This window comes from Triticum dicoccoides, chromosome 4A (assembly GCF_002162155.2).
Source record: "Triticum dicoccoides isolate Atlit2015 ecotype Zavitan chromosome 4A, WEW_v2.0, whole genome shotgun sequence".
Taxonomy (NCBI): Eukaryota; Viridiplantae; Streptophyta; class Magnoliopsida; order Poales; family Poaceae; genus Triticum; species Triticum dicoccoides.
In genome coordinates, this window is record NC_041386.1 from 135,889,025 (window position 1) to 135,908,744 (window position 19,720).

The following is a 19,720-nucleotide window of genomic DNA, read 5'->3' on the forward strand; positions in this document are numbered from 1 at the left end:
GGGGCTGAAGCCGACGACTGCAAACTTTCAGGTTATATACTTATATACATAAATGGCTGCACAGGAGGCATCATAATACTTTCAGGCAAAAGTATAAACACAGCCTTGATATTCAATAAAACATTGTTTTTACAATGGGAATACATGTCACTAGAACATAATATTCTTCGAGCACTGAGCCTCTATTGAACGAGCGCCTTCAAGGACTTCTTCAAAGTAGTGCTCGGCAGATACTCGGCCTACGACCGAACTCTAGGTTGTAATAGCGGTGGCCTCCATCTCTGCCCAGTATGTCTTGACACGGGCAAGTGCCATACGTGCACCTTCTATGCATGCCGACATCTTCATAGCATCGATGTGCGGCACAGCACCAAGGAACTGTTGCGCTAAACTAAAATTTGTATTCGGCCTTGGCCCTTCCGGCCACAGATGATCCACAACAGACCTCATGGCAAGCCCAGACAACCTATGGAGCTCGGCCCACTCGGCCATTAGCTCATTCAACAGCAGTGGACGCACTGGAACATGGAACTATGACCAGAATAGCCTTTCCACTTCACGATCTTTTTTATCCTTGAAGTACTCGGCCGCATCAGCAGCACTGGCTGCCAATCCACGTATGCGTCTGCAGAACTCCATAGTTGATTAAGAGGGGCATACTTTGGATCTCTGAACTTTGTCCCCAACAAAAAGGGCTTCCCAGCCGCGATATCTCCAGCTTGACGCAGCTCCTCCTTCGCCGCTCTGATTTTAGAGTGGGCTTCCTTGGATGCTACCATGGCCTTCTCCAGGTCCGCCGCCTTCGCCCGGCTTTCTTTTTCAAGAAGCTGGTAACGGTCGGCGGCATCTTTCAACTCAACGGCCATCTTGGCTATTTTTTTCCTTGCTTTGGCAATGCACAGCCTTTTCGGCCCTAAGCTCTTCGATCGCCTTTAGAGCGGCCACACCACTATTCCTGGCTTGTTCCTTGGCTCGGGCAAGTTCCGCCCGAAGGGTCTCCACGGCGGCAGCTCCATCTGCAGTCACAACATATTAAAGATACTAGCATCATGCTCCTCTTATTATGTGTTGATCACCGGAGAAATCACATACCCTATGCCTCGTCGAGCCGCTTCTTGACAAGCACGATGTCGGCATCTGCCGCATCAAGTTGCCGCTTCAGCTCGGCAAACTCACCAGTCCGACTAGCCACCGGGCCTTCAACCACCTGCACATGAAGGCGGCCTGATTATTACCTGGGACTATGATCCTCTGTTTGCCACCGTTCTCGACGGCAACCAGAGTCTCAGGGGCTACTATCTGCATAGGGCACACCTAACATGTGCGGTACTGTCAAAAACATACAGTATTTCACGTACCTTAAAGCCTTTCAGCAGACTCATAAAAGCTTCATGCAACCCGCTTTCGGTGCATGAAATCCTCTCAATTACCGTACCCATTAGCGTACGATGCGCTTCTGAGATGGCTGCTTGCTCCAGAAGATCCTTCAGTGTGTTCGATCGCACATCGGACGGTTCCAGACTCTTTCTGTTGCTCTCTTTAGGAGCCGAATACTAAGGACTTCGGGTGGCCGAAGGATTACCCTCTGGCCTTGGCGGATCAGGAGAAACCCTCCGCGACGACACTTCAGGGTTGCCCGCCTCATGAGGCGGGGTGGCATGGGGAGGTGTTTCGCTCTCCATCATCTCTGGAAGAAGATCCCCCGAAGACAAACTCTATCGAGAAGGGCTATGATCCGAACTACAATACATGCTTCGGTTATTGTCTTCAGAAGTAATGTAGGATATTTTTACTATTAAGTACTTTTTGTTTACTTACGGCTCGGTAGAGGGTTGATCCCCTTGCGGGCACTATGCGGCAAGAGTACCCTCCGAGGCAGGATCCTCTGGCAAAGATTTCTTCCCCCGTTTGGAAACCTTTGTTTCCGGGTCTTCAGAGGTGGTCCTTGTTGGTGTCAAAACCGGTGGATCTCGGGTAGGGGGTCCCGAACTGTGTGTCTAGGCCGGATGGTAACAGGAGGCAGGGGACACGAAGTTTTACCCAGGTTCAGGCCCTCTTGATGGAGGTTAAACTCTACGTCCTGCTTGATTAATATTGATGATATGGGTAGTACAAGAGTAGATCTACCACGAGATCAGAGAGGCTAAACCCTAGAAGCTAGCCTATGGTATGATTGTATGTTATGGTTGTTGTCCTACGGACTAAAAACCCTTCGGTTTATATAGACACGGAGAGGGTTAGGGTTACACAAGGTCGGTTACAAAGGAGGAGATATCCATATACGTATTGCCTAGCTTGCCTTCCACGCCAAGTAGAGTCCCATCCGGACACGAGACAAAGTCTTCAATCTTGTATCTTCATAGTCTAACAGTCCGGCCAATGGAGATAGTCCGGTTGTCCGGAGACCCCCTAATCCAGGACTCCCTCAGTAGCCCCTGAATCAGGCTTCAATGACGATGAGTCCGGCGCAGTATTGTCTACGGCATTGCAAGGCGGGTTCCTTCTCCGAATACATCACAGAAGAACTTGAAAACGAGGATAGTGTCCGACCCTGCAAAATAAGTTCCACATTCCACCGCAGAGAGAATAATATTTTTGCAGATCTAATTTGTTGGCTTGTTTTGGCAGCATGACGTTATGTCATGGCCCGATGATTATTTGAACTGTTTCTTTTAACCATCTCCGCACATAGCGCGAGGTAGTTTTTCGACACGTCTTGTCAAAGCAGAGATCGTGCCCCCTTATTACGGGATTCTCATCAATACAGGCGTGGGTAACCCAATCGCGCCATCAATTGTGGCGCTTGGGGGATAAGCGAGTTTTACCAGGCAAGTGGGGACGCTTAGTTTCGTCCGCCCATATAAGGGGATAAGGATTCACCTTTCTATCCACGCCTTCTTCCTCCTTTGCTCATCCGTTTTCGCACACTCGAGCTCTAGCGCCCAAGTCCACACTTCCACCTATACCTTCTCCAACCATGTCCGGAGCGGGAGGCAAGTGGATGGTCTCCTCCGTCACGGAGGGAGACATCAAGAAACTGAGGAGAGCCGGATACCTGCCCGACGACATCGTGCACCGGCTCCCAGATGAGGGGCAGCTCATCCCCACCCCCAGGCCCCATGAGAGGGTAGTATTCCTCACCCATTTCCTCCGCGGACTGGGATTCCCTCTCCATCCATTCGTCCGAGGGCTCATGTTCTACTACGGCCTGGATTTCCACGATCTGGCCCCGAACTTCGTCCTCAACATCTCAGCGTTTCTCGTCGTGTGCGAGGCCTTCCTCCGCATCAAGCCCCACTTCGGCTTATGGTTGAAGACCTTCAATGTCAAGCCGAAGGTGGTGGGCAGCCGCCAGGCGGAGTGCAGAGGCGCCATGGTGGGCAAGATGCCCAACATAACATGGCTTGAGGGCTCCTTTGTGGAAACCATAAAGGGGTGGCAATCGGGTGGTTCTATATCACCGAGCCGTGCGGCCCTGCATAGGCAGTGGCCCCCGAGTTCCGATCTGGCATCCCCACGCGGCTCACCTCCTGGAAAGAGAAGGGCATGTCCTGGGGTAATTCGAAAGAGCTGACCGGACTCCAAACATGTATTCAAAACATGGTGGACAAGAAGCTCAAGCTTGTCAACATAGTCCAAGTTATGCTCATCCGCCGGATACTCCCGTGCCAACAACGGGAGTTCAACTTGCGAGAGTTCAATCCGGCGCAGCACCGAACTCTGAACAGGCTCTTCGACATGACTCATGAAGATGCCTGGAGGGTGCTGTTCAAAAGTGCAGAGGTCCCCCCCTATTACGGAGGATCGCGGATTCAACGCGAAGCGCCAAGCCAGTGCGGTAAGGTGCTCTTCCTTTCACAGGTACTTATTTTTTCATATAGATTGACTCTATGCAGGATCTAAACTCCCGTACCTTTGACAGGACTGGCAGAAGATGGCCGGACAGATCGACTGTCTGGCTCCTTTGCCCGAAGGCCCCGCAAACGCTCTTCTGGCGAAGATGCTGACTCCGGCCCCTTATAAGGTGTCGGAGAAGACCAAGAAGGCCAAGGGAACCCGAAAGAGTTCCCGACGCCAAGCGTCGTCGGACTCACCGTCCGATGACTCTGCGCGCACTCTTCCCCTGAAGATGAGGAAGAAGAAGAAGATGCTCCCCCACCGACTGGGGGAGACAAGAAAAGGAAGGCCGCCCCAACTGGGGAGGCCGGAGGGTCCAAGAAGGGAAGGACTCTCCTTCCGGACAGTTCCACCACCGCCGACGAAGGCGAAGACGAGTGGTTGCCCAGGGTCAAGCCCCCGGGGAGATCATAAGTATTCGGATACCGGAGTAACTCATATGATTCCTTTGTCGCACTGCTTTCCCTAGTCGTCGAACATAATTATGCAGGCCGCCCCGAGCCAATATCAAGGTATCATCGGATGGCTCCTTGGGCTCGTCGGACATGGATAGCGATCCAGTTCTGACTGCCACTTCCCCTCATCCTGCCGATGACGCCGAGGTGTTGTCTCAAGCGGCACCAGATCGAGGGGAGAAAGTCCCGGAGGCGCCTCAAGGCGACCTTCCGGACTCCGGGAGCCGAGGGGACGGGGCCCCTGAGAGCTCCGAGTTCGGCCCTCAGCCGAACACCACGCCGGACCCTCCAATGGTTCCGGGCTCAGGCAGGCGGCCTCCTTCTAAGAGGGGCAAGATGCCTGTGCCGGTGACCTCTGTCCATCCAGAGGCGCCGGACAATCTGCTGGAAGCGCTTCTGAAAGTGCGTTATATCGACTAGAGGGGGGGTGAATAGGCGATTTTTATGAAAGTCTTCAAAACGTGAGAGTTATGAAGACAAACAACGAAGATTATGCCTATTACTATGCAGCGGAAGTTAGACTACACTAGGCCAGCCATGGTCATGTATTCAATAGAGTGAAAGCACAATGACAACCAGCTGCAGTGTAATAAGGATCAGGTAGGAAGAAGTTATGAAGCCAAACAGATCATACATTCACGTTGTGAAGACAAAAGATAAAGCAAGCATGCAATGGCTTCACAATGAGTAACAGTAAGAAAAGGAAGTGAAGATGAAACCAGTGACTTGTTGAAGACAATGATATGTTGGACCAGTTCCAGTTGCTGTGAAAACTGTACGTCTGGTTGGAGCGGCTAGGTATTTAAACCTTAGGACACACAGTCCCGGACACCCAGTCCTGAACACACAGTTCAGGACACCAAGTCCTCACCGTATTCTCCTTGAGCTGAGGTCACTTAGTCCTCACCCAATCACTCTGGTAAGTCTTCAAGGTAGACTCCCAAACCTTCACAGACTTTGTTCACTGGCAATCCACAATGTCTCTTGGATGCTCTGAACGCGACGCCTAACCATCTGGAGGATTCACAGTCCTCAAGTGTAATAAGTCTTCAGATCACACAGACAAGAAGACTTAAGTGATGCCCAATGTTCTCTGGCTCTGGATGGTTAGGGCTTTTCTCCTCACTAGGAATTTTCTCTCAAAGGCTTCGAGGTGGGTTGCTCTCAAACGACAAAAGCCGTGCACTGAAATCTGAGCAGCCAACTGTTTATGGTTGTAGGGGGTGGGCTATTTATACCCACTTGGCAACCCGACCTGATTTGTTTGAAATGACCCTGGGTCACTAAGGAATTGACACATGTCTGAACGGTCAGATTTCAAACTCTCATGGCAACTTTACTTGGGCTACAAGCAAAGCTGACTTGTCCGGCTCTGGACAAGATTCGCTCTCATTGTCTTCACTCGAAGACATAGGTTTTTGATTTAGGCATCACTTCAGTCATTCTGACTGGTTCTCCTGGACCCCACTTAACAGTGCGGTGGTTCCTATGACTCAACACAAAAGAAAAAGAACTACGAAAGATTTAAGTCTTCGAGCTCCATAGGCTACATAACGTGTCTTCTTTTGTCATAGTCTTCAAAGTGAATATCTTCATATACCACCTTTGACTTCAATGTCTTCATACATTTTTGGGGGTCATCTCTGGTAGTAAAACCGAATCAATGAGGGACTTCTACCTGTGTTATCCTTCAATTCTCATGAACACATTAGTCCCTCAACTAGGTTTGTCTTCAATACTCCAAAACCAACTAGGGGTGGCACTAGATGCACTTACAATCTCCCCCTTTTTGGTGATTGATGACAAACTAGTTGAAGTTTTCAACGGGGAATATAGTCTGTGAAATTGTAAAGGATAAGGAATTGTCTTCATAAGCTTCAAGGGTTCCCCCTGAAGATGTGCATATAAGTTGATTTGCTTTTGGAATGCAAATGCACATGGCAGGTTGTACTTGCGGAGACCCACTTCAGCTTATGATGACAATCCACTATGCATATGAAAGTATATGAAGATAATGACATGCATAATGGAAAATGGACGTCTGTAGAATGAGATAAGTGCGGAATTTATCATCGCACATGCGGAATTTATCTTCGCAAAACAGGGTGGCAAACAAGTAGCAGACGACCATCAATTCTTAGTGTTACAACTCAAGGAACCAAATGAAGCAAAAAAACGAGAGTTGTAAGCACGAAGCAAAATATAGCAAAACATAAAGCACCCGCCCATATGGACCCGCTTGAAGACTATCAACCCATATGCTTCTCCCCCTTTTGTCAGCAAGGACCAAAAGGTTTGAAGACATAGAGTGCCTACTCGTTTCCAGGAGCAGCAGGGTCGTTGGAGTTGTTTGGCGGTGCAGAAGAGCTGGGAGGTGCTGAAGCAGGTGGCGGTGATGTAGCATCGTCTTCTTCATCAATTATTCTGGCAGTGACTATGGCAGTAGATGAAGAAAACTCAGAGTCTTCAAGTGATGGTGTGTTGCGCATCACAGCCCTTCTAGGACGTGTGGTGTCAAACTTGAATCGCTCTGTGAAGCCATCATCTTCAAGTTCAGCTTCAGTACATATCATTGAGAGCCCTTTCCATGTACGACGGCAGGTTTCATGTGTAACGAAAGCATTCTTGGTGGCAAGGTTTCGAAGACGATTGACATCCACCAAGAGGCTTTTCATCTAATGATTTAGCCAGTCGTGATGCCTATCTTGCTTTTGGTGAAGGGCCACAAGAAGCTCTCGATCAGTGAGAACACGAGTGCGCTTCTTGGGTCTTGAAACAGTTGCACTGTCTGTGGCTTCAGTTGAAGCAGGGTGTGGCGCACGTGTAGTGCCAGCCAAAGGATACACCCTGGAGATGGCTTCAACACCTTCATCATTCTGAGTGAAGCTCTGGTGTTCTGCATTCTGAAGACTCAATGGTTGCTTGGCAGGCTCAGGATATATAGCTTCATTTGAGGTATCCACATCTGGCAAGAAAATCCGATGGTTTCTGGCTGAGGGCTGATACGAGATTGCAGAGTGCAGTTTGATCAGCTTCATCACCCAAGGAGCATAGAACTTCAAACCAAATAAATCTGAGCCTAACGCTGCAAGTTGGCGTATGAAGAAATCCTGTGCGTTGAAGCACTTGCCATGAAGGATGCAGAATATCATAGTCTTCATTGCTCCCTCAATCTTGGCATTTGGAGAGTGTCCCTTAACGGGCTAGAGAGTCCGCCGGATGATGTGATATATGGTCCTGGGCAGGTACTCAAAGTCTTCAACGAAGAACTCTGTTGGATAAGGAGCATCTTGGGGCAGTGGCTTCATCATTGAGAGCATCTGACTCATATTGGGTTCAGGCCTCTGGAATATGCTCTCAATAGCTTCAGCATGGAGTTGACAGCCTTCCTCAAAGAATTCGCCAGGAGTGGGCAGGCCGGTGAGCTCAGTGATATCAAATGCATTGGCTTCATGATGGATATTGCCGGTCATCCACTCCAGGACCCAAGTCTTCGGATCTCTGTTGTATCCTTTAATATGGAGGGTGGCATAGAACTGAAGCAGAAGCTCTTCATTCCAGTGCTCTTCATCAGTTATAAACGGCAGCAGACCCACTTGCCTGAAGCAATCCAGTGCTTCCTCTAAGCAGGGCAGACTAGCAATGGCTTCAACATCAAGGCGCTTGTGCGAGAAGATGCGACCTTGGTTGTATAAGATGCACGAATAGTAGCTGCGCTGAGGATAGCTCCAGAACCTATCTGATACAATCCTTTCCCTTGAATAGGGGTTCTTCGAGCTATTGAAAAATGTATTGTCTGCCTTGAAGCTATTGATGTCAAAGGAACCAGGTGCTGATGCAGGACCTGGGAACCTTGGCAGCCTTGGAACTGGCTTCTGTACATGAGGCCTGTGCTCAACATGGTAATCAAATTGAGGGCCAGCAGCAGACTCAGGAACAGAAGTGTCTGGTTCAGTAGCTTCGCTGTCTGCTGAAGCTTTTGGTGGGGAGGGCTCCACATTGGCTTCAGTGTTGGTTGTGGCAGCCTCAACAGTTTCAGCCTCCGCTTGACTAGCTGGAGGGTCAGTCACAAGCACGTTCTCCTGGAGAACTGCTTCTTGGTGTAGCGGGGAAGTAGGAGCTTGTGGTACTTCTTCATTTTCCTCGGCTGATGCAGCCGGAATGTCTTCAGCATGGACTTGAGGCCTAGGACCTTTGCGAAGCCTGCGGAACGCAGACGACGCCTGTGGTGTTGGAGCGGGCTGGGCCTCAAAGTCCTCTTCCTCTTGAGGGCGATCCGCCCATGATGCATCTTGTGCAATTGGCGTCAGAGGACGACCAATGCTGATGAGTTCACTTGTTTCAAGCTGAGAAAGGGCTGCATCATCTTGTACATTGTCTTGATGACCAATGTCTTCAGCAGCAATTGGGTCGGCTGCTGGTATGGCTTCAGCTTCAGGAGCCTCTGTGGAAGCAGGCTCATGAACTGTCAATTGGCGTTCTGCATTGGGGTGAACCATAGAGATTGGTTCAACCATCAAGGGCTCTATGGGAGCAGCCCGAGATTTCTTGACCTTGCGCTTCTTCTTGCTGGGGGCAGTAGGAGAGGCTTCATAGCTCTTCCTTTTTCTGGCTTCAGCCTCTGGTTCAGCCATAGCAGGCTTCTTCTTCTTCTTCTTCACGGCCATCTTGGGGTCGATGCCTAGACGCCCAAGTGCCTTGCGCTTTTCAGCCTCGTTGTAGGCTTGTACACATCTTTCTGCCAAAGACTTCATCCGCTCACGTGAGCCCTGAGCTTCTGCACGCTTCTTCAGAAAAATTTCTTTGAGCTCATGCAGCATGGTCTTGAAGCTCTTCACTTCTTTCACACTGAGCTTGGCCATGTTCTTCTTGAACTGAGCCTTTTCATGATCAATTTTCTGCTTCAGCTCAACAATGCGCTGAGCAATGGCAAGTTCTGAAGCGATTGCGCCTTGAAAGGCGACGCTGAGGCCAACAGGCAGCTGCAGATCATTGAAGCTTATGTCTGGTGTGTCAAACCATTCGTCGATGAAGCTGTGGATGATGGCGACATCAAAGAGAGGCAAATTGTTGAAGATTTCAGCTTCTTCTTTGCTTTTGCTGAGCTGCTCTAGAGCGTCATCTCCAAGATCTTCATCACTTGATAGATCTATGGCTTCGCTGCGCAGAATGGCAGCAGCTGTGAGCTCTTTGCCGGTGTGTTGCTGGGGCACCTTTTCCTTCTGGGGCTTGGAGACGAGGGATACGTCTTCAGACTGCACACTGACTTCAGGAGGTGCAGTTTTCAATGGCTTCGCCCTTGAGATTTTTGACGAAGGGGCCGGCTTTGAAGCTTTTGACTTCTTGGACTGCTTTGGCCTCGGTACAGCAGGAGCTTCATCAGACTCAGAGTCAGCTGGAGGGTCATTCACAGCAGTCCCTTGGGCTAAGATGTGGGTGATGAGGCCCTCAAGGTTGGCAAACGGACCGATGATATCGGGTTCTGCGTCGCGTGTGCCATCTGCCCTTGGTGCGGAGGGGCCAGGGTTGAAGTCTAACCCATATTTCTTCTTGTCCTGCTTCGCTGACTGTTGGGCAAACTGGTAGTTGCGCTTGAATAGATTGTCGTCACGACACCAGAGATGTGACGACGGATGTGCATCAGCAGGCTGTGGTCCTCGGACCATGCATGGGTAGAAGCCTTGAGCAATGACTTCATCTCTGGTCCTGGGTACAAGGTTCTTGTATAAGATATCCCCCCATGGTCTCTTGATGGCACTCTTTTTAGCATACTCCTGGGTGACGAAGCGGTATTTGAACCATTGTTCTGCCCAATAGCGTCGAATCCATTGGATTCGGGTCTTGCGCTGCCCATAATTCTCTTCTGGATCTGTTTTATACATTTCTGCCAGGTCTTCAGGCAGATCTTTGGAAGTTCCTTCACATTGTTGTCTGCCCCCCTTTCCTTGCAGCTGCTTCTGAAGCCATAAACTTCAACTTGAAAGGCTTCAAACCTTTCAAAGGCTTCAAAGGCTTTCTTTTGCTAGACCAACAGGAACTGGCTTCAGGAGAATTTATGTGTTGCTGTAGGAATTCTGCAAATGAATGTAGACTATGAGAACCGAAGGATTCTCCCACGGACATGTACCTGTGACAGCATTAAGGTGCAAGGGAAGGGGAAGAGGTCATATGCATTCTCAGAAGGTTTTGAAGATTTATCAGTTTAGAAGACATTGACCTCATCGTGCGAAGACATTCACTCATAGATAAGAAGTTGGTTCCAGATTTGTACGAACCCACAGATTAGTACAAGTGAGAAATTTAACTACTTTATGAAGCACAAGTGAATATACTAGGCATGTTATGAGATTCAGATTGAGAGATCTAACTAGTGTGAAGATAAACTTCTTATGGTAGAAAGTGACAGAACCATGAGATCAAAGGGGCTGTAAAAAAGAAGTTTTATTTACCACACTTGGAACTGCTAGACGAAAGTAAGAGATGATGCCGAGCAGTTCAGTCCTCCGTGCCCTAACTTGGCGACGGAAGACACCTACGGCGACGGCGGAGAGAATGATGTCCGCGGTCGGCGTGAGGACGGCGTCGGAGAGGTTGCGGCAGTGAAGCGCTTCGTCGCCGGCATCGTCGAGTGCTAGCGGTGGCGCTAGGGTTCTTGCGAGGGTTGAAGAAGGGGATAATGACTGCGGTAAGTGTGAACTTATAGGCTCAGGGGCGGCACTGTGCTATTACACAGGTGCCCCTAGCGATTCGCATCTGAGGAACGCGTGGCCAGTTTGCGGAAGTTTTGGGTCTGTTCCACGTGCCACGCACGCCTGGATTGTCGGGCGGTCGTTCCTGCTTCTCCGGATTTTATGTGGAGGAATGAGCATTAAAAACGGACTTTATGGTTGTCTCTATATCTTCTGCTGACAAGGACACAATGAAGACATTCGACAGTTTCAATAGAATGCATATGACTTGTAGAGATAGAATTTGAGATAGAAAGCATAGAGAGATTAGGGTCCGATCACATTCACTTAGTTCAAAAGATTCAACCAAGAAGACATAGCTATAAGTGAATGCTGTAGAGGACAGAACACTAGTATACATCTATCTATATAATCAACATAGTGAAGATAATCATGAAGACATGTTGAGTTCGAAGCAAAACCAAATGTGAAGATATTGCAAGGTAACGCCATGAGTGAAACACTTCAAAAATGGAACGTTTGGTGGTGGCGTTACCCACCATATAGGAAGTATTAGACCCAGACACGGCGCACAATTATCGTGGCGCTCCGAAGTCAAATTCCACATTAATGTATTCACACTTAGAATGTATGTCTTCATTGATTGAAGATATACTTTACTTTGTGTGTTGCACATCTTAGTCATCATTTGCATAAGTGTTAGGATGTGTGCCTGATCACAGGACATTTGAGGATTCCAGGATATTTAGCTCACACCGTAACTTGCAAAACCTCTTCTCATCCAAGGGCTTGGTGAAGATACCTGCCAATTGCTCTTCAGTGTTGACGTGTATGATATCAATGTCTTCCTTCACAACATGATCTCTGAGAAAGTGATGACGAATTTCAATGTGCTTTGTCTTCGAGTGCTGAACTGGGTTGTTGGCAATCTTGATGGCGCTTTCGTTGTCACAGTAAAGTGGCACTTGCTTCAAATGAATGCCATAGTCCTTGAGTGTTTGCTTCATCCACAGAAGCTGAGCGCAGCAAGATCCAACAGCAATGTATTCAGATTCAGCAGTGGAGAGAGATACACAGTTCTGCTTCTTTGAAGACCAACATACAAGTGATCATCCCAGAAAGTGACATGTGCCTGATGTAGACTTGCGATCAACTTTGTCACCAGCATAATCAGCATCCGAAAATCCAACCAAATCAAACTCTGAGCCCTTTGGATACCATAATCCTAGAGTTGGGGTGTGAGCCAAATATCGAAGAATTCGCTTCACAGCTAAGTGATGCGACTCCTTTGGTGCCGCTTGAAATCGAGCACACATGCAAACACTAAGCATAATATCTGGCCTAGATGCACATAAATAAAGCAAAGAACCAATCATGGAGCGGTATAGCTTTTGATTGAACTCTTTACCATTGTCGACAGGACCTAGATGATGTTTGGCTGGCATTGGTGTTGTGAAGCCTTTGCAGTCTTGCATACCGAACTTCTTCAGGCAATCTTTGAGATACTTTTCTTGAGATATGAAGATGCCATTGCGTTGTTATCATATTTGAAGACCAAGGAAGAACTTCAGCTCCCCCATCATGGACATCTAATATTGCTCTTGCATCATATATCCAAACTCTTCACTGTACTTCTGATTGGTGCAGCCGAAGATAATGTCATCCACATATATTTGGCACACAAACAGTTCACCATCATATGTCTTCGTGAAAAGAGTGGGATCCAGGGAACCAGGTATGAAGCCTTTGCTCTTCAGGAAGTATTTGAGCGTGTCATACCAGGTCCTAGGGGCTTGTTTGAGGCCATACAGTGCCTTGTTGAGCTTGTATACCATGTCAGGATGTTTTGCATTTTCAAAGCCAGGCGGTTGTGCAACATACACTTCTTATTCAATCTTGCCATTGAGAAAGGCACTTTTCACATCCATTTGATATAGAAGTATGTTATGATTATTTGCATAGGCCAGCAGTATGCGTATGGCTTCAAGCCTAGCCACAGGGGCAAATGTTTCATCGAAGTCAATGCCCTCCACTTGAGTATATCCTTGAGCAACGAGACGAGCTTTGTTTCTGACAACTTGACCATGCTCATCTTGCTTGTTGCGGTATATCCATTTGGTGCCTATTATGTTGTGCTTCCGTGGATCAGGACGCTTGACCAGTTCCCATACATTATTCAGTTCAAACTGTTGAAGCTCTTCTTGCATAGCTTGAATCCATTCAGGTTCCATGAAGGCTTCTTCAACTTTCTTGGGTTCTGATATTGATACGAATGCGAAGTGCCCACGGAAATTTGCTAGTTGAGTTGCCCTTGAACGAGTGAGTGGACCAGGTGCATTGATGTTGTCAATTATTCTGTCAATCTGCACTTCATTGGCAACACGAGGATGTACGGGGCGAAGACTTTGCTCTTGCTGATCTGTGTTGTTGTTGGGAGGAATGTCTTCAGGCTGAGCATTGTCTTCATGTTGATCAGGTGCTGCGATGATAAGTTCTTCTTTAGGATGAGCTTCAGAAGGTATAATCTCTCCAGTTCCCATTAGCTTGATTGATTCACTAGTTGGAATCTCATCTAGCACATTTGGCAGTTGCTCTCTTTGTGAACCATTTGTCTCATCGAACCGCACATCCACTGTTTCAACCACTTTGTAATGAAAGAGATTGAAGACTCTGTAGGAGTGCGAATCCTTTCCATATCCAAGCATAAAGCCCTCATGTGCTTTTGGTGCAAACTTTGAGGTGTGGTGTGGGTCCTTGATCCAGCACCTTGCGCCAAATACTCTGAAGTAACTGACATTTGGCTTCTTGCCAGTTAGGAGCTCATAAGATGTCTTGTTTAGAAGCTTGTGAAGATAAACATGATTGATTGTATGGCATGCAGTGTCAATGGCTTCAGTCCAGAATTTTCTTGGAGTCTTGTATTCATCTAGCATAGTTCTGGCCATCTCAATGAGTGTTCTGTTCTTGCGTTCGACGACGCCATTCTGCTGTGGCGTGTACGGAGCTAAGAATTCATGTGTGATGCCCAAGGTATCAAGATATGTATCAAGGCCAGTGTTCTTGAATTCAGTGCCATTATCACTTCTGATGTGCGTTATCTTGGCGCCAAAATTGTTCATAGCTCGATTGGCGAAGCGTCTGAAGACATCCTGCACTTCGGTCTTGTAAAGGATTATGTGCACCCATGTATATCTAGAGTAATCATCAACGATGACGAAGCCATAGAGGCAAGCAGAAGTAGTAAAAGTTGAGTAGTGAGTGGGACCGAAAAGATCCATGTGGAGCAGTTCAAAGGGTTGTGTAGTAGTGATGATTGTCTTCGAAGGATGTTTTGCCCTTGTCATCTTCCCTGCTTCACAGGCACCGCATAAGTGATCTTTCTTGAACTTGACGCCCTCGATGCCTATGACATGCTTCTTTTTCGCAAGAGTGTGGAGGTTCCTCATGCCAGCATGCCCAAGCCTCCGATGCCAAAGCCAGCATTCTGAAGCTTTTGCAAGAAGACATACTGCAAGTTGTGGTCCTGCTGAGAAATCTACCACATAAAATCATCTTTTTGATACCCTTCAAACACTAGAGACTTGTCAGATTCCATTAGTACTAGGCAACGATATTTTCCAAACATTACGATCATGTTCAAATCGCAAAGCATTGAGACAGACATTAAGTTGAAGCCAAGGGATTCAACAAGCATGACTTTATCCATGTGTTGATCCTTTGAGATTGCAACTCTACCTAGACCCAATACCTTACTTTTGCCAGTGTCAGCAAATGTGATGTGGCTCTTGTCGGATGGACGTAAGGTTGAGTCCATTAGAAGGCTTCTTTTGCCAGTCATGTGATTTGTACACCCACTGTCAATAATCCATTCTGAAGACTTTGAAGTCGCTGGTGTCGTACCCTACAGTGCAGTTAGGGGGATAGGCTTTACGAAGGGAATTGTCAAGCAAAAACATTTGACGAACCAATGGGTTATGAAAACTTAGATCCAGATTAGGACTAATAGGGAGAGTAGCATGCGATTCAGGAACAAGGTACATAATGATGCCATTCGGGCATTTTATCTTGCGCCCTACAAGATTTTTAAGGTCCCCAGCAATAGCGTCAGAAGATTTTGTTTTTCTGCTGGAGACCTTTCCCTGCAAAAGAGAGTTAAGCTTTTTTAACCACCCACATCTTCAAGGGTGGCTTAGAAGCAATAAGTCTAAGTGCAGCATCTGAGAATTTTGGCTTTGAAGCCTTAGCAAACAGTCTAGCAGGTGGACAATAATACTCATAGGAATAAGCAGAATAATTTTTTGTCATATGAACATGACAGTTCGATGAACCGCTCTCATATTCATATGCCTGAGTATGGTTTCCCTGCAAAACATTTGCGTTAGTGTGACTCAGGTGAGTCCTCTGTTTGTATGAAGCCATTGGACCGTATGAAGCCTTTGGTCTGAGGTTTGTCTTCTTCAAGTGAGGTGTCATGAAGACATTCACAGGAAGTTTTTCCAGACACTTTTTCGGAACCCAGATCTTCTTCATAGGCGGTCCATTCCTGCAGTTAGTACCAATGTACCTGGCAAACACTTCACCATTCTGATTCTTAAACAGTTTATAGTTTGCATTAAAGGATTCATCAATGATAATGGGGTTAGCACAAGTGAAGCCAGATAAATTGGATGGATCTGCTGAAAGTTCCTTTGCAGCCACCCATGTGGTTTTGGGGTACTGCTCAGGTTTCTAGTAAGAGCCACCTGCATTTATTTTCCTTACGAACACAACACCCTCTTTCCTAGGGTTTCGGTTTAGAATCTGCTTCTTGAGGATATCACATAATGTCTGATGTCCTTTAAGACTTTTGTACATCCCTGTTTCAAGCAATGTCTTCAACCTAGCATTCTCATCAGCAATAGCAGTGGTATCCTCAACAGAGGGGTTAGTTACCACATCAACAGTTGAAGATATTGCAACAGCAGTAGCAGTGGAACATTCAGCAACAGAAGTAGCATTATCACGCTCAATGCATTTAAGACATGGTGGTTCAAATCCTTCCTGAGCGGGACTGATCTGTTCGGCGCGAAGTGACTCGTTTTCCTTTTGAAGATCTTCATGAGCCACTCTCAATTTCTCAAGTTATTGCTTCCTTTGAAGATAATCATAGGAAAGCTTTTCATGAGTTGTTGAGAGAGTATCAAGACGATCCTCAAGTTCCTGATACTTAACGTGAAGATTTTTTTATGTCTTCAATTAAGGATTCAGATCGAGTCATTTCAGCACCCAACAGATCATCGCTTCTGTCTAACAGTTTTTGAATATGTTCCATAGCTTTCTGTTGTTTAGTTGCAATTTTAGCAAGTGTTTTGTAGCTGGGTTTTGAATCACAGTCAGAGTCATCATCACTAGATGTTTGATAGCGAGTAGTGCGTGTGTTTACCTTGGCACTGCGTGCCATGAAGCAGTAGGTAGGAGTGGAGTCGTTCTTGTCATTTGCATCGGTGTCGGTGATGCAGTCATTGTCTTCAGTGTTGAAGATGGACTTGGCGACGTATGCTATAGCCAGACTCGCAATGCCAGAATCAGACTCCTGCTCAGACTCCACCTCTGCCTCTTCAGAAGCGGACTCCTCCTCTGAATCCATTTCCTTGCCAACAAATGCATGTGCCTTGCTAGATGAGCTCTTCTTGTGTGATGAAGACTTTGAGGAAGACTTGGAAGAAGACTTTGAGTATTTCTTCTTCTTCTTGTCGTCAGAGTCATATTCCTTACTCTTCTTCTTCCTTCTGTTCTCATTGTCCCATTGTGGACACTCAGAGATGAAGTGTCCAGTTTTCTTGCACTTGTGACATGTTTTCTTCTTGTAGTCATGAGCAGAAGCTTCATCATTCCTTGAGCTTGATCGTGAAGATTTACTGAAGCCTTTCTTCTTGGTGAATTTTTGGAACTTCTTCACTAGCATTGCAAGTTCTCTTCCAATGTCTTCAGGATCATCAGAACAGCTGTCAGATTCTTCTTCAGATGAGGAAACAGCTTTTGCCTTCAAGGCACGAGTTCGCCCATAGTTTGGACCGTAGATATCTCTTTTCTCAGAAAGCTGAAACTCATGTGTGTTGAGCCTCTCAAGTATGTCAGACGGATCAAGTGTCTTGAAATCAGGACGTTCTTGAATCATCAGGGCTAGGATGTCAAACGAACTATCAAGTGATCTCAGCAGCATCTTGACGATTTCATGTTTGGTGATCTCAGTGGCGCCGAGGGCTTGAAGCTCATTTGTGATGTCAGTGAGCCGATCAAATGTGTGTTGGACATTCTCATTGTCTTTTTGCTTGATGCGATTGAAGAGGTTGCGAAGAACACTGATTCTTTGATCTCTCTGGGTTGAGACGCCTTCATTGACCTTGGAGAGCCAGTCCCAGACCAGCTTGGATGTCTTCAAGGCACTCACACGGCCATATTGTCCTTTTGTCAGATGGCCACAGATGATATTTTTGGCAGTAGAGTCCAGTTGAGTGAACTTCTTGACATCAGCAGCAGTGACACCTTCTCCAGCCTTGGGAACGCCATTCTCGATGACATACCATAGGTCGACGTCAATGGCTTCAAGATGCATGCGCATCTTATTCTTCCAGTAGGGATATTCAGTTCCATCGAAGACGGGGCACGCAGCGGAGACTTTGATTATCCCTGCAGTCGACATAGCTAAAACTCCAGGTGGTTAAACCGAATGACACAGAACAAGGGAGCACCTTGCTCTGATACCAATTGAAAGTGCGTTATATCGACTAGAGGGGGGGTGAATAGGCGATTTTTATGAAAGTCTTCAAAACGTGAGAGTTATGAAGACAAACAGCGAAGATTATGCCTATTACTATGCAGCGGAAGTTAGACTACACTAGGCCAGCCATGGTCATGTATTCAATAGAGTGAAAGCACAATGACAACCAGCTGCAGTGTAATAAGGATCAGGTAGGAAGAAGTTATGAAGCCAAACAGATCATACATTCACGTTGTGAAGACAAAAGATAAAGCAAGCAAGCAATGGATTCACAATGAGTAATAGTAAGAAAAGGAAGTGAAGATGAAACCAGTGACTCGTTGAAGACAATGATATGTTGGACCAGTTCCAGTTGCTGTGACAACTATACGTCTAGTTGGAGCGGCTAGGTATTTAAACCTTAGGACACACAGTCCCGGACACCCAGTCCTGAACACACAGTTCAGGACACCAAGTCCTCACCGTATTCTCCTTGAGCTGAGGTCACTTAGTCCTCGCCCAATCACTCTGGTAAGTCTTCAAGGTAGACTCCCAAACCTTCACAGACTTCGTTCACTGGCAATCCACAATGTCTCTTGGATGCTCTGAACGCGACGCCTAACCGTCTGGAGGATTCACAGTCCTCAAGTGTAATAAGTCTTCAGATCACACAGACAAGAAGACTTAAGTGATGCCCAATGTTCTCTGGCTCTGGGTGGTTAGGGCTTTTCTCCTCGCTAGGAATTTTCTCTCAAAGGCTTCGAGGTGGGTTGCTCTCAAACGACAAAAGCCGTGCACTGAAATCTGAGCAGCCAACTGTTTATGGTTGTAGGGGGTGGGCTATTTATTCCCACTTGGCAACCCGACCTGATTTGTCCAAAATGACCCTGGGTCACTAAGGAACTGACACGTGTCTCAAGGGTCAGATTTGAAACTCTCATGGCAACTTTACTTGGGCTACAAGCAAAGCTGACTTGTCCGGCTCTGGACAAGATTCGCTCTCATTGTCTTCACTCGAAGACATAGGTTTTTGATTTAGGCATCACTTCAGTCATTTTGACTGGTTCTCCTGGACCCACTTAACAGTGCGGTGGTTCCTATGACTCGACACAAAAGAAAAAGAACTACGAAAGATCTAAGTCTTCGAGCTCCATAGGCTTCATAACGTGTCTTCTTTTGTCATGGTCTTCAAAGTGAATATCTTCATATACCAACTTTGACTTCAATGTCTTCATACATTTTTGGGGGTCATCTCTGGTAGTAAAACCGAATCAATGAGGGACTTCTACCTGTGTTATCCTGCAATTCTCACAAACACATTAGTCCCTCAACTAGGTTTGTCTTCAATACTCCAAAACCAACTAGGGGTGGCACTAGATGCACTTACAGCTTCGCAGCGCTTCCATCCATGAGGAGCACCGCACTATCATGAGTGCGGTGATCCAGAAGGTTCAGTCTGCCAAGAGCGGATTGACTGAAGCATGTGCCAGCCTTCTAACAGGCTTCGAGGTAAGTGGTTTAAAATGTAGTAGAAATATTATCGCATAGACAGTAGCCCCTGATGCTCTGTTCGGTGTTCACAAAGAAAAGCCGAACAGGGGATCAAATAATATCACAGGAGTCTAATATAAGTATGTCAATATGCGTATGCAGGCGTCGCTGCTGGCGTCCGCCGCACTGACTGCGGAGGTCGCCATACTGAAGCAGGACCTCGAGGGATCCAGGAAAGAGCTCGGCCTTGCCAAAAGGCAGCTCGAGGAGAACAAGGGTAAGTAATACCCCGTATATAGATATGTAAAAAAGGACGCAATTGCAAAATGACAGGATCATCGTATGTTTGTCAGGGTCCATGACCGAGGTGGTGACCCTGAAGCAAGCGCTAACCAAGGCCGAAGATATAGCGGCCAAGGAGCGCACCGAGCGAGAGAAGCACGAGGCTC